This window comes from Vicia villosa, linkage group LG1, assembly GCF_029867415.1.
Source record: "Vicia villosa cultivar HV-30 ecotype Madison, WI linkage group LG1, Vvil1.0, whole genome shotgun sequence".
Classification (NCBI taxonomy): domain Eukaryota; kingdom Viridiplantae; phylum Streptophyta; class Magnoliopsida; order Fabales; family Fabaceae; genus Vicia; species Vicia villosa.
In genome coordinates, this window is record NC_081180.1 from 101,442,166 (window position 1) to 101,457,787 (window position 15,622).

At 31.4% G+C, this 15,622-nt stretch overlaps 1 long non-coding RNA gene across 1 annotated transcript; it reads left to right on the forward strand.

The window, feature by feature from the left end:
• The first annotated feature begins 5,763 nt into the window (after positions 1 to 5,763).
• Positions 5,764 to 8,620, forward strand: LOC131643728 (uncharacterized). Its single transcript, XR_009296278.1, has 2 exons — positions 5,764 to 6,600; positions 6,762 to 8,620. It is a non-coding gene; the product is annotated as an uncharacterized LOC131643728 (long non-coding RNA).
• Positions 8,621 to 15,622: the final 7,002 nt, after the last annotated feature.

Genomic DNA, 15,622 nt, shown 5'->3' on the forward strand with positions numbered 1-15,622 from the left:
AATTAATTTAGGTTTTAATTAATTTGATAATTAACTTAGGTTTACTCTCACATGTTTTTCAAAGACTAATTTTCCAACGCGATTTTCTCTTCTCACCTCAAATCCATTGATTGTCGCATGCGTGTTTAAGCTCCTATTTATTTATTTTGTTCATTTAATTCTAGAAATTATGTATAGGTCGCTTATTCAATTTTCTATGTAATAGTAATTAGGATTTATTTTCCTCGCACTTTACTTTCCACACATCCCCGACAGGTTTTTATTGTAATTCCCCTAATCCCGAAGCCCTGTAATAGCGTAGGACATTTACGTTTCCGCACTTTATTTTCTGTAAATATATTGACTACATGGTTAGTAAAATAGGGAGTGACAAGACTAAATAACTGGACGTAGCTCATTAATTCAAGATTAAATATCTGAATCTAACACATGATTGTTGCACCCAACACCTTTAGGGTAACTCCTCTTCCGATGCCTTTCGATTAAATAGTCAAGTCCCTCGAATGTAGGGATACCTTAGCACCTGTTTCCTTTGATAAAATTATCATAGTCCCTCGATATAAAGATCATAGTCCCTTCGAGTTGCCTACGATTAAACATGATCTCGTCCCTCGATGTTGCCTCGATAAATGATGATCGTCCCTTCGAATGCTAAGGTATCCTTACTGGTTGCCTACAAATGACTATTCCCATCCTCTCCTAAGACTTCCTACCCTTCTTATGGTATGGATAGCCATATGGCGAACGATGACTCTCGATGACCCGATACATCCAATGAAAAGACTACTTACCCTCCTTATGGTACAGATAGCCCTTTCAAACGAAAATCCTAAGGAACATAAAGACATTAAACTTAGGGTAGGTGCTTTTAACTGCTTACTCACTACTCAAATTCAAATTACTTTTCACACCCCTTTTTTAAATCAATTCAAAAAGGCTACGCTTATTTACAAGCTAAAGTCCTTATTCAAATCTTTTCAATTCACACACGACACCCTTTCAAACAATTCAAACAAACAAGTGAGCTAAGCAATTAAGAGCCCATGGATAACCATGGATACAAAGGGTGCTTACACCTTCCCTTTGTATAACCTACCCCCGAACTCAAAATCTTTCAAAGGTCTTTCCTTTTCTTTTTGCCTTTCCTAATTGGATAAAATAAAAGTCGGTGGCGACTCTTGTTATCCGCACATTTCAAAAAAGTCAGTTCTCCCACCGTGTTACACTTTGACAAAGATGATATATGTTTAGGGCTTTCATTCGATACTTGCAGGAAGGAAAGATCAAAATCATTTATTTGACTTCTTCTTCACATTTGCGATACGGGAAACATCACTACTCATGTTACATTAATGTTCTTATTATTGTAATAATTGTTGAGACCATAAATCCTAGAGGTTTAATATTGTTGTTGTTATTATTGTTTAGACTGAGATTGAGTATTATATGTTGTTGTTTTATTGAGATAAGTAAATATATGTTTATTATTGATGATGTCGTAGTTTTGTTGATATTGAGATTATTGTTTTTGAGTTGTTATTTAATGTTATTGTTTAGATTGAGATTGAATATTATATGTTGTTGTTTTAGTTGAAATAAATCCGTAATAGATTTATTGTTGATGTTGTTGTAGTTTTTTTTGCAATTGAGATTAATGTTTGATGTTGTTGTTGTAACTTTGATTGAGATTGAATGTTATATGTTGTTGTTTTTGTTGAGATAAGTACGTAATAGGTATTGTTGATGTTGTTGTATTTTTGTTAAGATTTAGATCGTTGCTTTTGAGTTTAGTGTTGTTGTTATTGTTGTTGTTTAGTTTTTCTATTTAGCAAAGTTTTAAAAGTTATATGTTGTTGTTTAGTTGTTGTAATTGAGTTTGAGATTGAGATTGAGATATTGTTTTTGTGATTCTTAATTTGTGCAGCTTTTATCTTGTTTTATCGAACATGTAAAGAGGACATTAGAGTGACATAAAATACATTTGAGTTTATTATATCTAATGTCAATTTTTTGTTTCACTAATCCCTCTTTAAACATATAACCTTTTAAATTGATTTTGAAAATAATAATATGAAAAAGTAAGTTTTATTTGGAGATACAACTTACACTAATCAATGTTTTACGAGCATCATATAACTCAATATCCATCTCTAGTTCTTTGTTGACAGTTATAATTTTTTTTAATGCTTCTAGTTTTCATTCAACTCTTTCTTTTATTCTTGTCTATTTTGTAAAGCCTAAAATTTTATGCTTCGAAGAATGAATTAGTAGAGAAGGAAGTGTTGAATGAGAAACTTGAAATATTGAACAAAATTCTAACCATCAACGAACGAGAGATGAATAATGAGTTACAATATGCTAGAAAATCATTGATTAGTGTAAGTTGTTATTCAAATATAGCATATTTTTTCATATAATTGTTTTCTAAATCAATTTGAAAGGTTATATGTTCAGTTAGGATTTTGTGAAATAAACAATCCACATTAGATATAATAAACTTATATTCCTCCTAGGCTAAAATCCACAATCGAGGGAAAATGTGTTTTTCGCCTTTTAAAAATTTCTAAATGTTGTGGCTAGGATCGAACTCATGACCATCACACTTTTTTCCTCGGCGAATTTTCAATCGAGGGGTAAAGTGACTCACTTTTAATGAAACCCTTCGTTACCCTATTTAGGAATTTCCATCTGAGAGATTAAAAATATTTTTCGTAATAGTGAGTATTCTGAGGTAAATTTGTGACAATGAAAAACGTGGAATACATGAATATTTTTTTGACTTGAAAATGGTATTGTTGTAGTTCAGTGGAAAACTCTTGTGCTTTCTCGATTTTTTTCAAGAATCTTATCACGCATCTAAGTTAATAAGGGATTAGTGTTTTCGTCCTCCCATTGGTGTGTTCTTCTTGTTCTATTGGAGATCAGTGACTAATTCTTGGCTTGGGAGCTCTACCTTATGTCTTTATTAATTTGGCGCCTCGATTTGTCTTACTTAGGATTTTCTCTTCTCTTTTGTTTTGTTGTTTTTTTTTTGCTTGCTTTTTTTTTTTCTCTCTTTATTTTGTTTCTATTTTCGTTGGCAATTAGAACCTTTATATTTTTTTAAGTTCTATTGTTTTGGACTCTTGTCTTCAATAACTTTGTTATATATATATATATATATATATATATATATATATATATATATATATATATATATATATATATATAGAGAGAGGAGGGTTATATTTACTCCAAGAGTAAGTTATTATAACTTACTCCAAATCTAGACCATTGATTTTTTTCAATTTAGTGGTTAAAAATAATAGGTAATTAAATGTGGAGAGAAAAAACTATTACTTATTATTTTTAATCATTAGATTTAGAAGAATCAATTGTCTAGATTTGGAGTAAGTTATAATAACTTACTCCTGGAGTAAATATAACCCTCCCCATATATATATTATTTGCTTTTATAAAAAATCTATGAATGTATTGAGTTACTCTTGAACCATAAGCTCATCTACCAATATATTAAGGCTCTATTTGGTAAGACATAATTTTGAACTTATGTCTTATAGTTTATAAATTCAAATAACAATTTAGACTTGTTTGGTAACGGTCTTTTCATCGCTAACTTATAGCTTATTTTACTAGCTTATAGCTTATTTTTTATGCGCTATTTCAAATAGCGTTTTAGCTTATAGCATATATCTTATAATTTTTCTTCTTTTTTATCCTTATTATTTTAGCATAAACTCATTTTTATCCTTTTATAATTTATTTTAATTTTAAATTAAATATTTATGTATTAAATATATTTTATGTCATTTTATATTTATAAGTTACTTGAATCACTAATTTTACCAAACACTTCAATTAGCTTATCATTTATCAGTTTCAACCATCAATCATAAGCTATAAATTATTAGTCATCAGCTATAAGCTATAAGCTAACTTAGCAAAAGTGTATTCAATATTCAATAGTAACAAAAAAATGTAAAAAAAAAAAATTTGTTTAGTAAAACAATTACTCTCTCCGTCTCACAATAAGTATCATCTTTGAGATTTTCAGTTTTTTAAGAAAATTATTAATTTTGTCGATTTCAATAATAAAATAAATTTATTAATAATAAGTAGTGGAGTATTAAATGAATTAGAATACAATAAATAAATTAAGTTAATGGAAAAAAATAATAAGTATCACATTGGTATTTTAATTGAACAAATAATTTGACACAAATAAAAATAAGAAAGAGAACACTATTGTGAAACGAATGAGAGAATAGAATTAAGAGTCAAAAACCCGATTTTTAGGCAAATATTTTTACATTAAATTGCTTAATATATGTACTATCATGAACTTTATGGTCATAGTTATAACTAATAACTACATTCTAATCTGCATTTAAAGTAATGATTATACTACTTAATGCTTGGCGTAATTGTGTCCTCAGAAATAATCCGTTTTAATAGTACACATCAATACTTGTGATACAATTATTACAAGAGATAACGCATATAAATAATTGATACTTCTCTTTATTAGGAATAATAATAAGTATTACGGGGCAACATAAATAATCATCTAATTACCAATAAAATATTGTGCTATTTGTCTTTTAAATTTTAAAAAAATTATTTATATATTTCATATTATTTAATAAATACTTTAGTTGAAAAATATATTTATTTTACCAGCAAATACCCCTCCTTTTAGTTACAGATATACTTGGAAAATCTATTTATTTTACAATTAATACCACTTTTAACTATCGACTCCATGGCAATTTATCTACAAAGATAATTTTGTCATCCGTATCTTCAATTAATCTTGACTAATATTACAATTAAAAGTAATTATTTATTTTAATAAAAAATGTGTTTGATAATACATGTATATACAAAAGTAGCATGTTAGAGAAAAAAAGGAAAAAGAAGAACACAATTAAAGGCGCTAATCTGAGTGGACAGTAATAAAAGTGGTGAATTAGGTTAGAAGAGTTGGGTTGGGGAACCATTATTTTAACATAAAAGGGTTAGTGCAAAGCTGTATATGGTAAGACAATACTCGTTTTGTCCAATTATAAAAATAATCTTTAAAAATTGTTACTTTTCATTTTCAACATTACTTTAACTGAACTTTTTTCAATCATCCTTTTTATTTTTAAGCAATAATTTTTCTATTTTAAAATTAATATCAATTTAATTTAAATAAAGTATTTTAAATAAAAATCATTCTTATTTTCAAATTATGCTCTCAAATTATTATTATGTAAACTATTTTTAAAATAATATATAATTTTTCATAATAATCATAATAATAATACTAATAAAATATATTAATATGTGTTAATTATTAATGTAAATAAGTTTTTGATATTTATAAATTATTACTTTTTAAATAAAATAAAACTTATTACTAAGTTGTTTTATATTTATATAAGTTATTTAAATTTATTAATTTGTGTACAAAATACTTAACAAATTGGGTTTTTATTATTATTATTTACACTTCATATTTATTGTCATATGAATGCAACAATAATTAATAAAATTATACTCTTTTATTTCATTATTATAATTTATTATTTTGTAATAAATAATAAAATATAATAATTATAATGGAACGAGGAAGTATCATTTGTTTGTTTATTTACCTAATAAAAAGTATACAATTAAGGAAGGAAAAAAATATAAAAAAAGTAGAGAGATAATGGAGGAAAAAGAAGGCACATAAATTGTTGATAATACTAGTTGGGTTCCTTTGATATGAGGAATCCATGTCGTCCAAACACTTGAGACAAAAAATGTGAGAAGAGAAAAGCAGAGTGAGTTAGCTTTAGGAGCCAGAAAAGGAGATTTCAAAACATGCTTAGGAAATTGCGTGGTTACTACTACTAACTACTAACCCAACCTAACCTAATTCTACTTTCTCTCTCTCTTAGTTTATGTCTATATTTAGCGTTTGAATTTATGTTCAGGGTGCATTCTCAACCCCACAATATTCTTCCTTCTTTTCCTCTTCTCACTATTATTAGCCACACCTTAATCTTCAACACACTAGTTTTATGCCAATTCTGTAGGGTTTTTCTCTTGTGGGGCTTTCTAACCCTTTTCATTATGACCTACCCTCTCAAACCACAATATATACCTCATTCTCTTCTCTTCATTCACTTCACATTTCTCTTCTCACCATCATTCTCTCTTCCTCTCTTTCTCCCTACACTCTCCACCTTCTTCTTCTTCACCATCCATTTCTTACAACTCTACAAAAAAAAATTCTACCACCTTATTTACTAAGTAGAGATTTATTAGGGTTTAATTTTGTTTTTCATTTTGATGCATCTGATCATCATGCATACATGCATGACTATATGCCTGGCTCCCTGTATGCCATATACGAAGCTTATTGAAACATCAATAACCGTTGTGGATGGCGTACGGGAAGCCAAGCATATTCCATATCTACAAACATGGAGATCATCATCATCAATAAAATCAAAATCTTGATCTATACTAATACTTTTTTATTTTAATTGTATTATTACTAACCAATCTTGATTGTAGCAAGCAAGAGAGTACTCACGGCATTGTCATTTTCAATGTTACAGAAGAAAGGTATTTTTTCATTTTCTTTGATTTGTTGTGATGCATGATATTCGATTTGCAGAGAGCGTTAACATAGGGAACATGCATATAATTTTTCTTTTTTTATTTAATTTAATTTAATTATTTATTTATTTATTTGATTTGGTCTAATAGTAATGATTTCTCTACAGTTGTAAGGAGGCACGAGAAAGGAACAACAAGAGGAAGTTACGGAAAAAAGAACTGTTGGTGACAGTTAATCAATTACTGCTAACATGGGAGTTATGAATGTTTTTATTATTTCTTGTTTCACTGTCTATCTCATGGACATTTCATATGACCTTGTTATTTTACATGCCCTAAAAAAACCAAGATTTACTGTTTCTTCTGGGATGTTACTGTTATTAATTTTCATTTATTATGGTTGATTTGGAAGAATTTTTTTTCTTCTGATAAATGTTTATGGTAATTGATTTCATTGATATGTTGTCTAAAAAATGGTTTTTGATTTAGGGGTTTTTTCATGGCAATAGTATTAATCTAGGTCTTTTTTTTTTTTATAAATAAATCTTATTAATTTATTAATTATGTTTGTTTTTAGGTTCTGAATTTTGGACTGAGTTCTTAAATTTATTTGGTGTTTCTTAACTCAATAGTAACCAAGCTAACTATGTAAAAACACAACTTCTTCACTTCATCAAAGGTCGTTTTTAAGTATGTTCACAACTAGTCCTGCAATAGGGTAATCAAGGTTTTGATTGACACAATGAACTGTAATTTTATGGGTTACTCTTATTTAAGTACTAGTAATAGTTTAGAAGTTAAACTCACATAATAGTGAATTTGAGTTTGAACTCTGACTCTTGCATTTGTCATCGTTGATATCAATTGAGTTGTATTTTTAGGGTTCAGCAACTGGTTACTTATATCTCATTAAAATTTAATTGTGACAAATTACTAACATTCTGAAACTGTTAAGAAAGATCTCGAATTTAAAGAATTTGATAGAAACAAACATGTTCTATAATATAAATTCTTGGGCTTCAAATTTGTTTGGTTAGGCTGTAACATGTAAATTCTTGGGCTTCAAGGCCATAAAAATATGAAGAAAAAAAAATACAGAAGTTATAACAACTAGGGTTTACGGTAGATGCAGTTCCAAACACAATAGTATGATAAGGCTTAGTTTTTGTTTGTTGTATAACACAGCATTAAGGGAAAAGGAAAAACTAACTTTGGACTAAAATGAAGTAACATTCTCTATATGGTACCATAAAATATTGACAAACTTTCTTTCATAGCAAATATATTCATTACTTTTGATGTACAAAAAAGTACTTTAGTCATTTCTAAGAATTAATGAGATATGATATTATCATAATACCATTAATAAACACTAGTTTTATTTGTTGTTTTGAATAAGTAATTTAATAGTTTGATATATGCAAGTGTGATAGTAGTAGTATAGGTCTGTTTTATTGAGAGTTACTAGTGAAAGCAGGGTGGGTAAGTGTTGTGTGATAGAAACAGAAAGAGAAAGAGAAACACACACGCATGTGTGGGAAGGGACAGGGTTTGAAATGAAGAAAAGAAAAGAAAAGATCATGGGAAAAGCAAAAGCATGATTGTATGTAGCAGAAGGAGGATTATGATGGTGATGATGATGATGATGAAGATGGCCCAGTGAAGAAGGGGAATCTCATTGATATGCAAAAAGGAATTGGACCACTTTATTTTTCTCTCTCTATTTTCAATTGGCTTTCAGGGAATATCGTATACGGTCAAACCAGCTCAAAAAGCTTACACAAGGACATTATGCCCTTCACCCTTTTCCTTTTCAGGGACCACCCCCCTCCCTATTCAAATTTCTATTCTTTAATCATCTTATCAATCAAAACATAATGTAACCCTAAATCAACGTTTTAAATAACAGCTGCGGTTATGTAGGGTTTTCGTGATTTTTGGTGGTAAAAATGTTGTGAACTGACTACGGTTGTCGTGGTGTAAATTAACTTTTTTTTAATTATAAAAATGATGAATAACATATCGATATCAACATTTTTCAATATTGTTTTGTCGTGGTAGTTTCGGCAATTTTTTTAAACTTTGCCCTAAATAAAACCAAGTATATCTTCATCTAGTACCTGCCAAATGATAACATTAATTTCCTACTAAGATAGGAACAAAGTCATAAAATCACAAACAAAATTGGCCTTAAATCACTCCTTCTAGTAAATGATAGAGAATTGGTTTGTAGCTAGGTCTATAGGTCATTTGAACATTAATAAGAATTTGTGGTTGTATTGTATAGCCTGTTATCCGCTTTCATGTAGGATTTTGTTTAGTTGGTTCGTGTAAATCTCAATCTGATTTCTTTTGGTTGTATTTGGATTAAGCACCCCTAATGCTTGATTTTAATACAAATTTCATCTCTTATAAAAAAAAAATAACTATATAATGTTATCTATAGTTATATAATAAAATAAAAATGAGGGAAAACTTAAGAATGTAGCAAAACAATTCTGTGAAAGCAAGCAATGTGTTGTTAAGGCAACTGAGGATGCTTTCGGCTGATGCAGAGTTATAACCTGCAGTTACATTACCTAAGTGAAAGAAAAGATGTGTGAGAGAGAGAGAGAGAAAAAAAAAAGAATAAAATAAGTTAATGTAATATTCAATCATATGATATATGTAAATTATGTAATGTGTTTGATGCTTCTGCTTGCCAGATTAATTGTACTCTTCAATTCTGTCAAAGTAGATTCTATACTATTCCTGTCCAACTTTATGAATGCTTTTTTATTTTATTTTTATATAAAAATTAAGATGAATATGTATTTCACTTTCCATTATTCTTCTCAGTTTCTTTTTTTTTTTTTTTTCCTTTATTGATATGCACTATAGTATAGTTTTTGCCTTTAATTAATTTTAGTTTCATATTTTCTATACTACTTTTGAGTCATTAGTTAAAAATATTGTAGAAGCATTCTGCAGATAGATTGGTCTTTTCATGTGTACATGAAGAAAAATGATTCTGCAAATTTTTGGACTAGCTAGAAAAACTATTTTTAATTATGCTAAAAATAACTCTCCAGATATTGCTAATTTTGTAAGATTCTTCACTGCTATCTGAAAAATTGCAGTGTCCTCTTGTCTAGTGTAAGAGTGTCTATCATTTTAATTTTTTTCTCAGCAAAAATAAAAAATATACTAAATACAATACTATTAATTTGAGATTCTTAATTTCTAGCAATTTTAATTGTAAAGACAATTTCACAACATTGTGTCTAAATAAGCTCATAAACTGATAATTTCAAAATATGATCAAATGTGATAATGAGAATGATGGAGTAAATTTTAAGTTAAGATTTGAACAAACTTGGTCAAAGTAGCTCATAATCATGATTTTTGGGTAGGTCTTCTCTTAATTCAAAATTTCAAGTAGAAAAAGCTCACAAAGGCAATCATGCAAGCAAAGGTGTAAGTTGAAATTTTTGCATAGATTGTACTACTATTTTGTCTAATCTTGTGCGAATATGGAGTTCTCTCTTACTTTGCAAATAAGGATTCTATAAAAAATACAAAGTCAAGCAACATGGAACTTAGAATCGTTAGAGTATCACTCAAAAGAGACACTTGCTTCTATTTTTCAAAAGATTTTATCATTTGATCATGTGTTTAAAAATGTATAGTAATTAAGTTTTTAGTTTAAAAGAAAAAGGTTAAAAAGAACCTAAAATAATACTTCATATTAAACACGAATAAATGAGATATCAACACAATTATCAACAAAGATTCAACAATCGCAACACGAGAGGGATGAAGACAACCATGGAGGAAGAATTAATGTAGCCAATTTGTTTAGGGAAAGTTACCACCAAAGTTGAAAGATCCAGAAGTTTTACCATACCATGCAACATAGGAGATTCTTTTTGTGGAAGGGCATTGTGTGATCTTAGAGCAAGTATCAAACTCCTGCCCTAGTCCATTTTCAAGAAGCTGGGTATCGAAGCTTAGGCATAGAAGCTTAAGGCTAACAACCATTCACTAGTACAAAAATAATTCTTTAGCAGAGATTGTTAAGTCAGTTTACCTACCACCTGACTTAAGAAACGATGCAGTGGCAATTTCGTAAATATTTATAACTTAGTTAGGTCAAGTGCATTTAAAACTGACCTAACAAAGTTTAAATAAAAATATGATTCGCATTAAATTTCTTAAGTCGTCTATGTTCACTAACTGACTTAAAAAGTCTATTTATTAAGTAAGGTGTCGCCCACATGACCTAAGAAGTTTTATTTATTTCAACAATAATAAAAAATTTAGGTTTCTTAGAAAATTTAGACACTAGGCTAGCTAACAATTATAATACTATAATATTATATATAATTTTGTAACTGTATATTTTTATCTTTAGGCAAGATTAAGTGGGTTATGTATTCCTAATACACTACCCAGCAAAATGTTCTCGTCCTCTACCATTAGGGTTTTCTCCCCTTGCAAGTTCTTACATCTTCCCACACAGTCTAGTTTTTCTAGTAAATTTTTTGTCATCTTTAAACCCTAAATTGATCATCTGTAAACATATTGCTTCCCTACGTCAACAACTTCCTCCGTCTGCATCTACTCATCGTTGACTTCATAATCAATCATTTGTAAACGCATTGCTTCTCTGCACCTTTCACGGATGCCTATTTTTCATCTCTTTCTCGTCGATTACATTCCACTAAGGCTTTGTAACCGTGCATGCTAATTTGTAGGGTTTTTGGATCTATCGTGTTGGTTGCTGTAGATCTTAGGTCTTGAAAATGAATAGGTGGATTCAAAGTTGAGAATAGAAAAGGTATCAGAATGAGTAATCAGAGTGAACAAAATATCAGCGGTGATGGAATTGATTATGCTTGCCTTGAAGCTTGAAGGAATCTCAGAAGTGCTTAAGTGAGTAAATAAGTTCAAATTAATCAATTCAAAATTTTCTGTGTTGCCATAAGTGCTTATGGATATATTGTATGTAGAAAAGTTTACTTGAATTTGCAAAAGGTTTCCATGGCCTCTTCCAACATAGTTGCAATTATTATTGTTGTGCCAAAGCTCCCCTTCAAGCATGAACCATAGATAGAGAATAGAAACTAAAAACCTGTTTGATTTATTTCACATAAAGTTTCCAGTTTATTTTTTGTTTTGAAATAATTTATGTTGTCAATAGCACCCTATAGCAGAATAGCATAACATTGTTATAGCTGAATAGCATAGTAGTGGCAACGTTCGACTTGATGTTATTGATTTGCAAGACGTTATTAAAAATAATAGTTGTAGCAGTGGTAGTTTATTGATTTAATATATTATACTTGTCTAATAATTTAATATTTCGGCTTAACATTTAGCATATTATGAGATACTTAACTCCTATTTGGCACAATTGTTTCATGTATGCATTTATAACATGTAGTTTCATGTCTCATCCATGTCATTTTTTCATCCATGTTTGCATGTTGCATAAATCATTCATGCATATTTCTGCTTACACACACTCACACACAAGATTATAATATTGTGGCGGTGGATGAGAAATAAAATTTATATCATTGACACTCATAGTCATTTCTCGTTGGTATGGTGGGATTTTGGTTCTCCGCCGTGGATTGTCATCCACCATGGACTATACTACTTTGATATCAATTTTAGAAATAACATTATCGTTTTTTCTGCTTCTTCTATCATCGATTCAATTTCATTGGCATGTACTAATGTACCAATTTTTTGTATTGTCACTCTAATCCAAAATTCTAGATTTGCCTTTATTTTAAACAAACTTTGTATAATTTGTTGTCACGAAAAATATGTAATCTGACATGTTTGCCATCGCTTGTATTACCTTTGATGTTTTATTGCATTCTGTCCATATTTTTCTTCTAGGAACTATGCCATTTGACATGGAAACAATCCGTATAAAAAGTACATTATGTACAAAACATTGACTGCTAGAACCATACTGTTTTTTTAACACTTGGGTATCACCATTTAATTTGAGCTTGTGTGTAACAATAATAAAATTCAAGTTTTAAGTGTGAGCTTGTGCATATTCAAAGTGACCTCTGATATTTATCATAGCATGTAATCATTTGTCTTATATTGTATTCAACTTGACACTTTGTTATTTTGTTAGGTGATATTGGCAATTAATATTGTTGAGATGTCAATTACGATTCGTGGAATCAAGTATGTAATTGATCATGGACTTGTAAAACACTTATTAGAAATCAAAGAGCCTCCTACAACAAAGTTGGGTTAGGTTATGAACCGAAGAACAACAACAAGAACTTTGCTAACATATGTAAAACCAAGAATACATCTCACATTAAAACATTAAAAATGAAAATACTATAATAAAGAAGGTCACATATCCATGTTTTGTTTTATAAAGAAAATCCATGAAAGAAAATATTGACATCCCTCTTCATACTTCTATAAGAAACACTGTGAACACTGAAAATTCATATGTCTCCAAGATAAGAAAGAAATATATTTATGAAACAAACAAACAAGGACCCAAGATGATATGGGTACTTAGAGTTAAGAACTAATATTTTCTCTACATGAATGCTTTACGGCCTCAAAAACCAAATGCTATCTTGATAGCGTCTTTTCAAAGCATATGACAGGTAAAGAAATCTTATTCTTCACCTTTTTCCCAAAGAAGGAGGATTTGTCTCATATGGAGATAACAATAAAGGAAACAACTAGGTTTTGGCACCATCAATAAGTTTCCAAATCCAGGTATTTTGGAGGTCCTCTAGGTAAAATGACTTAAGCATAATTTGTGCAATATTAGTCAACTGTGTGATAAAGGTAACAACGTGATATTGTATTCTTCTAGTTACAGGGACATAAAATCAAAATCAAATGAAACTTTATTTACTAGCTCAAGAAGTGGAAATACCTACATAGTGAATTTAAACAAGATTCCTTCAAATAATGTATGTCTCCTAAGTAACAAGGATGAATCTTGGCTATGGAATAGGAGAATATCACACATCCACATGGACCACTTAAATAAGTTGGTTTGCAAAGATCTTATTGACAGACTTCCAAACTTGTATTTCAAAACGAACACATTGAAATTCTGGTATGTCATATTCCAGATGTCTTATAACTTATTAGGATGTTTGATCTGTTACATCACACAAGCAAGGTATAACCAATTAACAGCAGTATTGCAAAGTAAATAGCACACAGAATTGTTTAACGAGTTTGATGTACAACAACATCTACTCCCAGGGCTACCCAGTTAACTTTCTATCTAATATTCACCTAGATATGAGGCCTTCCTTAACCCCCCCCCCCCCCCCCCTTCAATCACAGTCAGTGATGGGATACTTTTAAACACTTAGAATAAAACAGAAAGACACACTTCCAAAACAATACCTAGCCAAGACTCTTGACTAAGAATAATACTTAGAGTTGCTTTAATGCCTCCTCCAAGAACAATAACCATTTTATGCTTAAAATCTTTAGAATGAACAATAATCAACTTTATGCTTTTTAGCTTAAGAGAGATAACAAAACCTTATAACTCAAGGAACAATAGTCCAACTCACCTGTCGAGTGAATCACAAACAACCAACCCTCATAGAGAGTGGCACAATGAAAAAAGCCCTAGTATTTCTACATCTTGGACCCATGTCTTTTCTAGGTTACAATGCTTCTATTTATAACTATTCTGGTATGGGCCGAGCAGGCCCAACACTTAGGATGTGGCCGAATAGGCCCAATATATTAGCCTTGTCCGAACAGGCCCAACTCCATTCCAGGTATAATAGACGCACACACTAGCCGTTGTAAGCATCAATCCCATGTGTTCACGGTAGAGCACGTGGTAAAATCCACTAGCGGGGAATTCAGGCAGCTTGCTCCAAACCATACGCTCCATTTATCCAGAATATGAGTCGGTTACTGATTCAGCCCTACCACGTAGGATTCTGGCAGTTTTCAAGCACGTGGGCCTCCAAAGAACTTGGCCCAATTAGGAAATCTTGGCCCAGCGCCGGGGGCTATAAATACCCTCTTTCACTAGAGGGTCGTGTATTGATTATTCACTCTAACATATCTCTTTTATACTTGCTCTCCTTGCTCTCAAACTTACTTTGGCATTCGGGTACCTTGCATGTACACCCCTAGTCGCAGAAGTCCACCATGTTGCCGACCTTGACGATCCTTCTGATAAGGTAAGATCAGTGGCGCTGTCTGTGGGAACCTTTTGCTTCCCCGTATTCCCGAACAAAGAGCAAAGCAACTACGAAACCAATTTCCGGTCATCATGGTCAGCAACAACAACAATCACCAAAATGGTGACCCTTTCAACCTTGACCCGCTGCTCCATAATCCCCACGGTTGATGGGCTGGTTCAACCTAGGCACGACGAGGTCGACCCAAGGGATGGACAACCAGCTTCATCCTCCACACAAGCCTCTCGTCGACACAAAAACTAACAAGAGGATAATTACGACCACATAAATGTCCCTGTCCCTGGGAACATCGACCCAACCACAGATCTCCTACTCACAACTATCAATCAGACCAACCGCCTCTTGTATCTGCAAAATTGAAGAATCACCGCACTGGAGAAAAGGCAGCGATCACGCTCTCCCCCATAGAGGCATCACCGATCACGCTCTCTCTCCCTCTCCCAATCACCACCGAGGAGGACCCGTCGGTCTAGGTCCTACACGCCTTCTCCCCGAAAAAGGACACTCTATCCCTAAGACGAGGACGACAGGACTCTGAAAGTCCCTCCCCACGGCCGAGAACTCGCGGCCCATTACTGGAGCTAAAAATGCTTGAAAAGGATCGAGAACAAATTCCCCCTGGGAGGAGATGCCCCTCTCCGATTCCGAAGAAGAAAATCCCAAGCAGAAAGCAGCCGCAAAGCCCAGCTAGGCACCGCCATAGTCCCCGGAGAGGATACTCCCTCTCGCCCAAACGCAGCGACAAAGACGACTTCTGCAGCCACTTGTCCGAGGAGATCCCCCCTCAAGAATTAGCATTCCAACAC